General features: G+C 47.1%; 1 protein-coding gene across 1 annotated transcript in view; it reads right to left on the minus strand.

Annotated features, from left to right (window-relative positions):
• The window catches only part of LOC136657115 (zinc finger protein 7-like), a 127,335-nt gene that overhangs the window by 97,307 nt on the left and 15,125 nt on the right, over positions 1–14,903 (minus strand). The gene's annotated exons all lie outside the window — the stretch shown is intronic.

Here is a 14,903-nt window from a genome sequence, read left to right on the forward strand (position 1 = left end):
CCAGGGTCAGTATCCCTAGGACCCCTTTCAAATGAGGGACAGACCAAGGAGGGATGAGGCATCTGCCTTGAATGGCCACCCTCCCAGCTCTGCAGCAGCCTGGAAAGGAGCAACTTTTCCCCATGGATGCTGGGCCCCGTATGACCCAGCTCCACCCCTTCTGATCTTGGGCCAGCCTGCAGACCAGCCGGGAGGCAAGCAGGCATTGCTCCTGTTGCCGGCCTCTGGTTTGGGGCCTTGCTCACCTTCCTATGGGCCCATCCGCCCCAGCTCTGTTGCAGCAGGCAGCCACGCATCCAGGACTAGAGTGGTGTCATGTTCTTGGGGGTTTCCCCAGGTTGGCACTTGCCTCACTGGGGTGGGTTGCCTCATTAACAATTAGTAAACCAAATTAACAGTGCAGGTCCCCATGATTCAAAGGAAGACAAAGCTGCCCCATACTGAGTCAGACAATTGGCCATCATCTGCTCTGGCTGGTAACAGGTCTCAGGGTCTCAGGCAGAAGACATTCCTAGCTGTGGTGAACATGCCAAGCATGTGCAAAGCATGTGGTCTGCCACCAAGACATGGGCCTCTGTCTGCCCAGCAACATGTATTATACCATTCTGCCTCAAGGCATGACTGTATTGGAATCACGGAAGATCTGACGAGGAGGTAGATGTCATGTCAGCAGTGGCCCCTGGGCATCCAGCAGAGTGTGCTGTACAGCTGCAGCCACTTGAAGGCAATAGGGCCCTCAGGGATATAAGGAGCACCTGAGGCAGGAAGGGCTTGTGGGTTGTAGAAGGAGTGCAGGTTGGAGATAGGAGAGGAGAGGCTTATTGAATTTGGAATCTGACTGTGGACTGTGACTTGGCTTAATGACTTTGGCTTGGATACTCTGACTGATCTGACTGACTACCTGGAATCTGACCTTGGACTGTGACTCGGCTTATTGGCTCTGGACTCTGATTTGGCAACTCTAACTGATTGGACTAACTTACTTGGAATCTGTGGACTGGGACTGGACTCTGACTTTTGCTTGCTGCACTTGTGAGTTTAACAAGGGAAACTAATCAGCCTTAAGCAGGCACAAGGCCCAGTGAGGAGGATCTCTGGCAGAACAATGATGCAAGATTCCACAAGCCTGTAAGACCATCTGCAGTTCTGTATTTTTTGCAGGGGGATTTGAGAAATGGTGTGGCATGACTGAAAACATTCAGCATTGATCCTTTAGCTGTGTGCAGCCTGTGAAGTGTTGTTGATGCATTGCTTACTTGAGGATACACAAATTAGGGTGCAATTCAAACCCGCACTGGAGCAGGAAACCCAGGAGGCTTGCACTGCATCCAACTCAGGTTCGTTGGCTGCAGTGGCTCAGCCTCTTTCCCTTACCTCTGAGTAAGGGCTGCTCACCCCAATAGGTCTCCTCAGACCTGCGCCACCTCTTGAGGCCACCTTGAAGCTGCTCCATTCTCTGCAGGGACAGGGGTTGGGATCCAGCATAACTGCCAGGTCCCAGCCCCGCCCCCAGCTTCCCACGCACCCCTGGGGCTGCCTATCGCCCACCCTCCCCCACCCAGAAATGCCCCCTCCTGCCTCCTCCCCGCCCCCCATGCCTACCATTGCTACTTGTGTCGGCGCAGGTGCAGCAAGGTGCACAAGGTGCACAAGCAGCAGCAAGGAAGCCACCACGGAAGCTTCTGCCTGCCTCAGAGCATCGGCGCATCTACATGTACTGATGCAGCTTCCTCCCACAGAGGCGCAAACGTGCTTTACAGCACGTTTGCAACCCTCCTATGCTTGGTCCAAGGGACTTGGGCCGGCATAAGGCGCATTTAGGATTGCGCGCTTAATTGGATTAGTGATGCATTTTTTTTAAGTCTGAGGATTTTGCTAAGATTTCTGGTTGTTGTTTCTTGCCCCATGCTCAGGGTTGTGGCGATGTAAAGGGAAAGGGAGCTAAAGGAAATCCTTAAGAAGAAATGAAAGCAAGGCAACAATGGTAAAAATGGTCACAATAAATCAAAGAAGCATTCAAAAATCCTCCCATTATAGATCTCAAAGATGTGCTCATTAATGCAGCAGTGCGGAAAAAGCTACAACAGGTTTGTTCATTTCCTGAAGGTCAGGATTTCCCAGACCAACAGTCCAGTCCTATAGTTTCCTTAACACCATAGAAACTAGTCTTCTGGAAGTGCAAAAGTGCAATCCTGAGAAGGTGTTGGGCCAGCACAAGCATATTTGCACCTCCTTTCGAGCAGGCTAAGCAGCGCAAGAATGAGCACTGGCTCCCACAGGCCGCATCCAGCTTTGGAGGGGGTAAGCAAGCACCGGCTAAGGCAGGCCAGCACAAGGGGTTGGAGATGGTGGTGGGACGGAGGTGGGGAGGGGGTTTTGGACAGGAGTGAGTGGACAGGGAGGTGGATCAGGAAGGGAGCAGAATCAGCCATGGCAGCACAGGCTAAATATTAGCCCCTGTCCCTGGCCTGGTCGGTCAGAATTGCGACAGCTAATTCATTGTTACAGATCTGAGTAGCCCCATAGGGACTGCTGGTGCAAAACATGGGGTAAGGAGGAAAATATCCCCTTACCTCCAGTACACCACTTGGCCTGCCTGTTCCAGCACAAGTTAGGATTGGGCTGCCTGTCACTTTACAGTGGTAGCAAACACAACCTGCCATCAGGAGCAGCTTGGCCACTGCCACAAGGAGCTACATCTACTTTAGCATAATTCAAAAGACCACAAAGAAAGACCCAGGCAGAAATAGTACAGGCACACAGAAGTATTTATAGATGTAGACAGAAAGAGATGAATCCAAAGACTGTCATGATGAGAGCTCACTGAAATCAACAGTAAATTTATTAAACATATTCCAGCTTCTCAACAAACAAATTTCTACATCAGCATATTTTACAGAGATGGTTGTAACCATTCATGTTCTCATTAGTAATATGCCACAATATATGTACATAATTTGCATATATGCAAATGGGACCTGTGCACAAGCATAACCTTTATGCAGTTTCCCTCCATGCATCTACAACATCACTGACTCCTGAGAGCATACCTGAGCAGCTTAAAAAAAAGTGAAGAGGCCATGTTAGGGTTGAATGGGGCACTTCCTTCTTTCCTCTCCCCAGATAATTTGATTTACTGCCAGAGGACCCTGGGAGCAAGTCCATTGGAAGTTAGAGCTACGATCCAAACCTAAGGGATCAATCCACTGATGGAAATAGCATTCTGGTAGCAAAAACTGCCATAATGCAGCAAGAATCTCTGACAGTGTGCAAAGGCATGTGCTACCAGAGTGCCCGTAGAGAGATCGAAGAAGACTTGCATGCTGTGACAATTCAGGACCAGCCTGCCCACCCAGGTTAGTTGACAGGGGAGGCAGGATGGGGGGGAGTGGAACAGGGAGGCAAAAGGGGTAGGAGGAGGTTGGCTTAGATCCAGGAAGTGGGTGGGTTCAGCTGCTGCAGCGGCCACCAAATTTGAACCCTGTTCCCAGATTTGATCCCGCAGCCCAGGTCCATCCAGACCTTCACTAGTGATTTCATTGGTGCAGGTCTGAGTAGACAGCTCCGCACCTTGGAGATTTACTGCCAGAACTGCCTCCCTTGCAGTACAAGTCTTTTTGGCACAGCTGCATTGATGGGGTAAGCACAGGATTAGGTTTTACATCTATCTGTAAGAACTAATGAGTAAATGCTGTATCTGCATTTTCTTAACTCTATGTGTGAATTAGAGTTCCACATAGAATTAGAAAATACAGAGTCACCATGTGATTCTATATTGTCTTAAAGATTAGATCAGAATTTTCCAAATCCCTTACCTTCACAACCCACCCTGGCCTTGCTGGCTTGAGATGGCACAAATTAGCCTCTACACCAACAGTGTACTCTGCACTCTACACCTGTGCTCTCTGTGGTAGTCCTCTCACGACACCACAAATCTTCCGCAGTGTTTCCATCAGGTAACCAAATCAGGTACTGGGGGTGGTTGTGATGACCCACTGTCTTCGCTCAGTGGGAGGGGCGAGACAAGAGGGATTACACCCCCAATGCCAAGGCAACCAGTTCAGTGCTCCCTATCTTCCTACACTGCACTGGAACTGCACTGCTGGTACTGCATGGCATGATTTTTACCTGGACCCACTTTAGTCATATTAAATGGCAGCCTATGAGCCTATGTGGGTAATCACCGCATTTCTGCTGCAACCAATACACTGTGCACCACTGGATTGGGGTGCAGAAGCACAGGCCTGGATGCCTTGACAATGTTTCCTGCCTTCCTCTGACATCTCACATGAACCCTTTTGTACAAAGGGATACCACCAATTTATGGACTTCTATTGACTGAGTTCGACTAGCTGCTCCAACTAGCAGTGGCTCTCCAAGGTCTCAGGCAGAGAGGCAGCCTTCCCATTACCTCCTACCTGACTCTCAACTGGAGATTCTGTCAAGGTTTGACTCTGAAGCTGCCCTTCTTCTGAGACAATCCCTTGGGCCATCAAACTCCATACAGTATTATCCACCCTGAGAGTCAGCACCTCTCCAGGACTTCATGTGGGGTTGTTCCTGGCAGGGATTGAACCTGGGACCCTCTGCATTCCAAACAGGTGCTACAGCCACCCACTGATAAAGCTTCTGTTTAGTAGTGACCCCTCCCAGAGGATGTTTTTACAGCTTCCTCATCTGGAGAAAAAGGGTTGCCATTGACTATTACATTTCAGCACTCATTCCTTGAAAGCATTCTGAATACTTTGTATATCTTATCTTGGTAATCTTCAGAGCAGCCATTTAAAAAAAGTCCACATTACGATTACCCATATTGCAAGTGGGGAGGAGCTCAACTTCTAAACATATTCATTGCTGAAGCAAGATTTGAATTGAGGGTCTTCCTGGCTCATGGCTTCCTGTCTCTCAATCACTATGCTTCACTAATTGGAAATATGTTCAGACCCCTCAAAATGGCAATCAGATAAACTCAGGGCTTTAGATGATTCCAGAAAAGAGATACAGCTGTTGGTTCCCAGAGCTTTCAACTCATTTTTCTTCTTTTGCCAGCTGCGGTCACCTGTTTGTTTGGATCTCCCAGTGGCTGATTTAAACACAAAATTAATTTTGATTACTTAAGCATGTTTTGGCAGACAGGGAAATTGGGTGGGGGAAGCAGTGGAGATGTGCCAGCTGGGTAAATCTGATGCTTTAAATTAAAAAAAAAAAAAAAGTCCTTTGCCTTTTTCATCCCTGTGCTGCTTCTAATTCTGTGGTTCTCTGCATCTCCCAAAAATAACTTCCTGTCCCAATTTCGACCTGTCATTACAGCTGCCTGCAGAGTGCACTTATCACCAGCAATCTACTTGGTTACACTTGTGATTAAAACTGATTGCCAGTTTGAGGCTGACTGCTCAGCTTTGGAAATTGGGAATGTCCTTATAACTGAAGACAGCAGATCAAAGAACCCTTGATTAATGTTGCAGGGCTGGAGAGAGATGGTGTGCCACCACTCCTGTCCTGGCTTCCTGAAAGGAGTTCATGCCCTGTTGCGGTTAACATTGGGAAAGAATGTCTTCTCCAAGCTGATGAAGAATAGCAGCAGCCACAAAATCTGAAGCTCTTATTTGTTTCTATCAGGTTTTGGTGTCCATTTTGTGGCGAGTATTTACAGATGCATAACTCACTGCCTGGGGCAGTGAAGTCACAATGCCACGTGATATCACTTCCGGGTTCTTCTTGTAATGTATTTACATTACATAGGAAGTTGTAATGTCTTTATTTATAATGTGTGCTGAACCAGGCACTGGCAGAGTAACTTTTTAAATTTGAACAATAGCTGCTGTTGTTGTTTATTATTATGAGATTTTCATACAGTCAGGTAGATATTATTAACTGGTTTGTCTTTTCCAGACATCGAGAACTTCCCAAGGACCTGGGATGCCTGGTTTTAGTCCTATTTTGCTGTTATAAATATTGCTGCAAGATGTGAGCTTCTGTAAAGTTCTGTAAAGCTGCTTTTTGTAGTTGACTGATAGTTGACTGATGTAGTTGACTGATGGTAATTTCTGTGACCCCTATGCTGTTCAGGTGCTCTTCAAAGTGTTTTGGAATAGCACCGAGGGCGCCAATCACCACCGGGATCACTTTGGTCTTCTTCTGCCACCATTTTTCAATTTCTACTATTACTTTTATTGGCAACCTTCAGTCTCGAAAGACTATGGTATCGCACTCTGAATGGTGGTCCTGGAACAGCGTCTACTGTGGCTGAAAAGGCCAATTCGGGAGTGACAATCCCGTCCACACCGGGAGCAAGTGCAGTCTGACCCTGGTCTGTCTCCCTGGCTATGGGCCTTCCTTCTTTGCCTCTTTGCCTCAGACTGTTGGCCAAGTGTCTCTTCAAACTGGGAAAGGCCATGCTGCACAGCCTGCCTCCAAGCGGGCCGCTCAGAGGCCAGGGTTTCCCACCTGTTGAGGTCCACTCCTAAGGCCTTAAGATCCCTCTTGCAGATGTCCTTATATCACAGCTGTATCGCAGCTGTCCTTGTATCACAGCTGTATCTACTATAAATCTTTGTATTTTGTCATTTTCAGTGACTTTTTGATTTTGTGGTCCTACCAGTTTCTGGATGCAAGTAGCTTGTATTTTTAACAGTGTATCTTGTGTAGCTTGTATTTGTGTAGCTTGTAGCTTGTATCTACTACAACAGTGTAGCTTGTATTTTTAACAGTGTTCCAGTGTATCATTGTTGCTACCTTGTTATGCCTTTGCTTGTAGTCTGTGCGATCTTTTGTGCCTGTTTTTGTGCAGCCATTATTAGACCCTCTTGTTTCTTTCTTCCAGTTGTTTCTTTCTTCCAGTTGCTTTTTTGAGCCACTGCCAGTTGTTGGTGATGTTTGTTTTTCCAGTAATGTCTCGCAAATAGTGTCCGTGCAGTGGCTTATTTTCCCACTTTTCCGCTTGGTTCTTTATTTGTTCTTGTTTATAAATCTACTTTGTTTCATTGGTATTTAATAATTTCTCATTGTTAACCATTTTAAGTGCATCCTCTTGGCTACCCTTTATATATTCTTCAAGGCTTCTTTTTTTTCCTCTGCTATTTGATGAACTTGCAGCATTCCTCTTCCTCCTAAGCTGTGAGGGAAATACACAGCCCAATCCTGAGCTGCCTGGGGTGTGGGGCTGCGGCAGCGCTGAAAATGGCTGTCGTCACATCCTGCGCACTTTGGGCAGCTGCCACCAGCTCCTTGGGAGAAGGGGACTTTTGTCCCCTTCCCCTGGGTAAAGAGATTAGCCCTGCAATGGGGCTACTCGATTCACCAGCAATGAAAGAGTGGTGAATCAAAAGCCTCCATGTGAGGCAGTGAGCCCAACATGGAGACTTTGAATCCAGTGGAGCATAACTCCACTGGTCCTGCCTCCCTCCCCCAGCACACCTCCCCCCATAACGCCTCCTCCCGCCTCCCCATAATGCCTCCTCCCCACCCTCTCCCCACCATCCACCTGCCTTCCCCCTCCCTAGAAGTCTCCTCCCCGCCTCCCACCATACCTCACTTACCTCTCTGCTGAGATTTTTTATCAGCCATTCTACAGGATCCGGATCCCCTTGTTCAAATCAAATCCTTTGAAGGTTTTATTGGTCACGTTTTTAAGGTTTTGAGTACGAAGCCTAAGTTGGTTGAATCCTGTGGTGCATTTGACAAAAAGGATTGGTTTGACAGTGAATGTAGGAATCTTAAGGTGTGTATTAGGGCTTCTTATTTAGATTTTAGAAAGTACAATGACTCCAAGTGTTTGGTTAAATACTCTATCCTTAAAAAACAACTGTTTTATTGACAGAGAAAAAGAAAAGGTTTGTTTTAACTCAGTGGAACAAGCTGCATCAAGCAATTCAACAAAAAAAATAATAAACAATTTTGGGCAGTTGTAGCAGGTTCGTGTAGATCAGAAACATACGACCCTGCTATTATTCCATCATCTACATGGGTTCAACACTTCACAGACATTTTTTACGATAAGAGCAAATCCCCAGACGCCTACCCTGACGTCACCTCTGTGGATCTGCCTATCTGGCCTCCTGTGACCCCTGAGGAAATTAAAGAACTAATTATGCAATTGAAGCCAGGGAAGGCTGCAGGTCCAGATGAAATACCACCTGAGCTTTTAAAAGTCGATCCAGAATGGTGGGCCCAGTTACTTGCCCACGTCTTTACAGTGATTGACAGTTCTGGCCTATTGCCCAATGTCTGGCTTACAGCGACAGTTATTCCTATCCATAAAAAGGGTGACCCTACCACACCAGGAAATTTTCGGCCCGTTAGTTTGCTTTCTGTAATAGGTAAGATTTATGCTAAATATCTATGCAATAAACTTACTCTCTGGGTTACTTCGCAAGGCATCTTAGGCCCCGAGCAATCTGGCTTCTGTCGGGGCAAATCAACTTTGGACAATTGTTTGATCCTATCTCATTTGGCCCATAAGCAGGTTAGGATATGCAAGGCTCGCCTTTATGTAGCCTTCCTTGATCTGAAAGGTGCCTTCGATTCTGTGGATAGGGAGCTTCTTTGGTCCAAGTTGGAAAACATGGGGATTGATAAAAGATTGTTGCTGCTGATTAGGTCCCTCCATCTAAATATTTCATGCAGGGTTAGACGCTCCTGGAGTGGGAATCTAACTCATTCCATCGCTACCAACAAAGGGGTCAAACAGGGCTGTGTCTTGGCCCCCATGCTTTTCAATCTGTTTCTAAACGACCTTGCCCCATCCCTGAAGGAAGTAGATAGCCATTGCCCGAAGCTTGGCGCAAGCCAAGTGCCGCTACTTCTGTATGCGGATGATGCAGTACTGATATCCCGTACTAGGATTGGCCTAAAACGTCTGCTGAATCGCACTGAAGAGTATCTTCTGTCCAACAAATTGCAAATCAACTATGCTAAATCTAAGATAATGATATTTGCCAATAGATGGAAGGCTTTTAAGTGGTCTTGTAATGGCAATAAAATGGAGCAGGTTAAGCATTTCAAGTACCTGGGAATCAACTTCCATTACAGGCTCACTTGGGCTTTTCATCGTAAGGCAGTGCAGAACGCATCCAAACTGGCGTCCTCAGCTATTTCCCGTTTCTTTTTTACCTGCGGCAATGGTTATGTTCCAGCTGCTCTGGAGGCATTTAAGGGAAAGATTCTTTCCCTGGTCCTCTATGGCTCTCCCGTCTGGTATAAGGCTATTACCCAACCATTAGAACGCATTCAAGCCTCCTTTCTGCGGAAGATTTTGGGTTTACCCAGGTGCGTTCCCTACTCGGTTCTGTGTCTTGAGGTGGGGTTAATTCGGCTAAAGACAACTGCTTGGCTTAGATTACTGAAATTTTAGTTTAGGACTTTATTTAACCCTACCTCCTCTGGTCTAATGCTCCAATTATTGTCGGATTCAGTCCTGCCATTAGAGATCACTGATCTTCTAACCAAGCTCAAGTCAATAGGGCTGGACACTGCAGAGCTAGGCATGATTGGGTGCGATGCTGCTTACAGAATCGTCAAAGAAAGAATTCTTGACATCGAACAACAAGAGCTGTTTAGTGCCGCCAGAACCACATGCTCTCCACTCTATCTCCATGTTCCAATCAGTTTTGGGAAACTGGCCTCTTTCTTTTATCACCTGGAGTGCCCACAGGCTCGGAGAGCATTCACACTTGCAAGATGTAATGCTCTTCCATCAGCCGTGTTATCGGGCAGGTTCAGTGGTATTCCCTACTCGGAGAGGAAATGCAAGTGTGGTAGGGATTGTATTGAGACCATAACACATACCCTTTTCTACTGCCCACTTCATGACGTCTCACGCAAGAAATATCTAGGCCCTTTGCTAACTAGGATGCAGGGCTGGGAGGACTCAATCATGCTTCAGTCTCTCCTTTCCACATCTGACTCTGAGACCCTTGATAGGGTCGCTGCCTTTTTATCTGGGGTAATTGCCAGGCAGAGCTCTGGAACTCTGGGCAGTATGTGAGGAAAAGACTGATGTCTATGTTGTGGTGTCTTTGTATATTTTTGTTTTGTTTTGTTCTTTCTCTGTATTTTATGCCAATAAAGGTCTACCTCTCTGCTGCTCGGTGGTTCATTATTTCTAAACTGTGTGTTTTATATGCCCATCATATAGTTAGATTTTCATAGCCGTAACCTGCTGTTTAATTCTTCCATAATTTCAGCAATTGTTTCCTTTCCAGGTCATTCTGTTATACCAGTGTCCTGTTGTTGTTCTTGTTGTTGTTGTTAAAGTGAGGGCAGTTGTCACCTCATCCCTCTATCACTTTCTGGCACTTGGAGCCACAATGGTGACAAAAAGATAGCAGCCAAGGGACATGTTTAGATCTGCAGCCTGGTGGAGGATGAGCCAACCCCAGCTTTTTGTGGTAGCCATGGGCTAGGTATATAGGCCATGGGCTACTGAAGCCTGATGAACCAGCAACTGCAGCCACCAGAATACCTGGCTTGTTTTCTCTTCCTTATTGTATTTGAACCACTTGGAGAGGCCGCAGCCTGACCAGTGCATGTCTTGCATGAACTCCTTTCTCCTTCCCCCAACCGTGGCACACCTGACGCTGTGTCTTTATCTTCTGTGAGTGGCTCTAGCACCTGAATTTGAGCTGTCATAGCTGTTTATATTTTTTGTGTATTTCTTAGTATTAGTCTATTTCTTTGTCTATATTTTTCATGCAAGAGCCATTTTAAAACTCAGTCATCCCAGTCTCATCACAGTCTCTGTCCTTCAGAGTTGGGATGAAAATTACAAAAGCTGCTAGAAAGCTTGAATGAGAAGGAAATGCAGACAACTAAGTCCAGCAGAACCAGTTCAACACGTTTCAAGGGGACTGACCAGGACTGGCAGGCACTCCTTCAATCAGAGTGCAGGGTGATGTCCAGCTACTCTCAAACAGATGGAACTCTCAAACAGATGGAAGTGTCTCTCTTCTCCTTCTCCTTCTCCAGCCATCAGCAGGGGAGTCCAGTCCATCTTCCCTCTGCCCCAGACTACCTCTCTCCGGCCTCCTCCCACCCTTCCCAAGCCCCGCACTGGACTGCCAGCGTGGCCTCACCTCCTGCGCCGGCCTGAGTGGGGCTTGGGTCGGACTCCGGAAGCTGGCGCACATCTGTGCGCCGGCCTCCCTTCTCAGTGGCACAAACATGCCTTATGCCAGGGCCAGCACAGGGATACATGCCCCAGTCTACCCTGGGGATTGTGCCCTAGTTACAATTGCCCAGCTAGGTAGTTCTTTTCAGACTTTGGGCCAAGAAGTCTCCCCAGTCTGAACCTGAGACAACTTACCCTGCCACACATATTGTTCAGCAGGAACTCTCTTGGATGAGCCTTTAAGCTCTTTTTGTGTCCTCCCAAACAAACCCAGAAGCTCAAGATGTATAGCTATAGAAGCTCTCCAAACTCCTTTGTCCTCCCAAAAATTCCTTTGTGTCCTTTGTAAAAGGCCTTATAACTTCCTCTGCTCTTTCTCCCCAGCAGGATGTCTTGAGGTTTCTCTCCTAGTAGGAACAGGGCCATCTTTCTTTCTACTAAGGTGTGCTTTGAGTTTTCTCCTCCACTTTATGGTTTCTTCAGAAACTAGCTGAGATGTCCATGCTGTTCAAGCTGGGAGACTTTTTCCCCAAAAGTAAGTCTCCTTCATTCTCCCCCCCCCCCCCCCCCGTAACCTGGAAAACTTTGCAGCCCTGCCTTGCTGCTCAGGAAGGACTTCACATTCAAGCAGCAGCAGGCTAGGGCTCGATCCAGGCTCATGTGTGCTGGCTTACTACCAGTGTGCATTGTCGCAAATGTGCTGTAAGGCACATTTGTGAGACTTTACTATGGACCCAATGCCATAGCTAACCCAATGCAAATTTGCGCTCCAGGACTGGACTTGCATTCCACCACCTGGCAGTCTCCAGAACTACCAAGGCAGGGAGGTGGAGGCAGGGAGGAGGCTTTCCAGGGCAGAGAGGAGGCATGGCAGGGGAGGGAGCGGGACAGGAGGACAGCAAGACTGGTAGAGCTTGGCTCCACCAGATCCTGAGCCACCAGATCCACCATGTTGGGCCACATGGCCCAACACGGGAGTCTCCTTCCCCCAAGGAGCCAGTGGAGGTTGTCCAATTGCACTCAGGATGTCAGGTGTTGCGGTAACTCTGTGCTCCAGGCAACTCAGGTTTGATCTTCTCCCTCCCTTTTTTGGGGGGAGGGGGATCTTTATAGCAGTTTCTCTTTCTCTTCCCCAAAAGATTCAGTCACCTTTCCAACTAACTCCTGCTGTCCAAGCACAAATATTTGCAAGTATCTCTCTTTTCTCTGTAACTGACCTGAAATTAAATGTGCCTTTTACTTGCTATCTATTTTTAACTGTTTATTAACTATTTTTCTTAACTGTGTTTATTAACTCTATTTTCTTTGGAAAAACTCTGTTGTGTGGTTACTATTAGCCTAATTTTGAAGCACCTTGAGATTGATTGTCACACTGCTGGATCTGTCCTCTCACTTGCTAATTTCCCCAATTTCAGTTATTTGTATGTGTATGCATGACACATGTACATGAGAAGGAGCAGTATTAGCAACAAGCCATATCTCCAAATTGGAAAGAATGGGAAAGAAGTGAGCATGCTACACTAGGCACTACTGCCCTGGATCAGCAGCTCTGAATCCTGACATGAGTCCTTCTGCTAAGTCACTCCACTGGTCCATCAAACACCCTATGGTCTATTCTGACTGACAGAGACCCTTCCCAGTCCCGGTCTTTTAAATGGAAATGACAATGATTTCTTCATTGGCCATATTATCCCAGCCAATCGGGCAGGAGGTCTGGTCTAGAGGGTAGAGCCTCCATTTGCCTGAAGATAACATCCACAAGGTCGCCAGTTCAAGGCCACCGGCACTGTGTGACCTTGAAGCAGCTGACAAGCTGAGCAAAGTTATTCCATCTGCTCTGAGCGTGGGAGGATGGAGGCCAGAATGTGAAACCAGATCAAGAAAGTAACACCTTGAATGTTGTAGTTCTTGTAAGATAGAACATTCTCTCAAATTGTAAAAATCCCTACGGGGATTTAATAAGCCTGTCTATGTAAACCGCCTTGAATAAAGTCTTGAATAAAGACCAAGAAAGGCGGTATGTAAATACATGTATTATTATTATTATTATTATTCAATCAGGGATTATGCTGTAGAAATGATATCACAGTACTATGTAGCTAATTAGATTTGGTTATCTGATGACACTGCTGACGGCAAACAAAGCCCTTGAATTTTCTGAGGGGGGAGCTTACTAAATGCAAATCCTGTGCTTCCCCAATACTGAACCTTGGCTCAGTAGGGGTGCAGAAGAACAGGTGCTGCAGCATTTTTTTTTCTTTTGCTTTCATTATTAAAACTTTCATTTGTTTGGTGATCTTGATGCTTGGTGATCTTGGCAGTGATTCCCTGAAACTGAAGCTGCTGCTTTTGAACACCAGGTTGGTGAATAATTGTTGTGTCACAGCTCCTCCCCACTGGGTATCGTGCCCACTTAAGGCTGGTTAGTTTCCCTTGGTTAATTCACCAGGGCAGTAAAGCACACGTCAGAGTCAGGTCCCAGTCCAATAAATGAAGATTGCCAAATCACAGTCCAAAGTCAATATGCCAGGTCACAGTCCAAGGTCAAATTCCAGGTAAGCCAGTTAGTCAATGCAAGGTGCCAAATCAGAGTCCAGAAACAATATGCCAGGTCATAGTCCAAGGTAGATTCCAGGTAAGCCAGTAAGTTAGTCTCCTCTCCTCCAAACATTCACTCCTCCTACAACCCACATCACTAGTTCCTCCAGGTGCTTATATGCTCCCAGGTTCACTTTAGCCTCTAGTGGCTGCAGCTGTGTAGCACACCTCCAGCTACCACCTGGGCTTTAACCCTGCATTTACTTAGAGCACAGGGCACTGTGGACACCACACCCTATCTCCTCGGTAATATCTTCTGCAGTGTCACTACACTCCACCCCTTGGTGCCCACAGTGGTTCCCTTGATCTGCCAGTAATGTCCCTTTTCTTTTGCAGTGCAAGTCTTATTCCCTGCTCTTCAACTTGCCACTGTCCAAACAAACTGGGGAGTCTGCGCCTGTCATCACCACCCAATATAAGGACCCAGGGCCCTGACTGATTATTTCCCCAGCGCTGTTTGGTTGGTGGGGGTATATAACCCAGACTTTTTGCCCACTACATAATTTTTCATAAGTGGAGCCAAATCCCCTGTCTCCTCTGGCTGTGGGCTTCCCTAGTCCATCCACCCCTTGGATGGCTGGCATGCTGCATTTCTCGCAAATTAGTTGTGCGATCCTCCGCCCAGCCTGACAGATGAGGTCATGCTTACCTCCATTAAGGAGGATAACTTTTAACCCCCCCTGGTAGTCAGGGTCCACCACCCCTCCTAGCACCTGTACTCCTTTAAGTGCCAGTCCTGATCAGGGGCAATCCTCCCATAGGTTTCAGAGGGCATGGCGATCCCTACCCCTAAGGGGATAGTAACCTGTTCTCCAGCAGGTACCACTACCTCCCCGGGTGTAGCCAAGTCCACCCCAATGCTACCAGGGGTAGTATTGGTAGAATGCCACCAGTATTCGTTTTCCAAACCTTCAGGACTGCAGCTGGGGTGGGGGCTCCTAATCCCACCATACATTGCAGGGGGCTCTGGCCTCTGCCAATGGGCCTGCTGTTTAATTCAAACTCTACCTGGTCTAATACTGTGCTCCACTTTTTTAACATATGGTCAGGGGTCAACTGTCTGATCTTCTGCTTTAGTAGCCCATTCATCTGCTCTATTAATCCAGCTGCCTGGGGATGGTGTGGGATGTGGAAGACCCACTGGATCCGCCACACATTGGCCCAGTCCTACACTGCAGCCCCTGCAAAGTGGCTACCA

The sequence above is a fragment of the Tiliqua scincoides genome, chromosome 7 (genome assembly GCF_035046505.1).
Source record: "Tiliqua scincoides isolate rTilSci1 chromosome 7, rTilSci1.hap2, whole genome shotgun sequence".
Lineage (NCBI taxonomy): Eukaryota > Metazoa > Chordata > Lepidosauria > Squamata > Scincidae > Tiliqua > Tiliqua scincoides.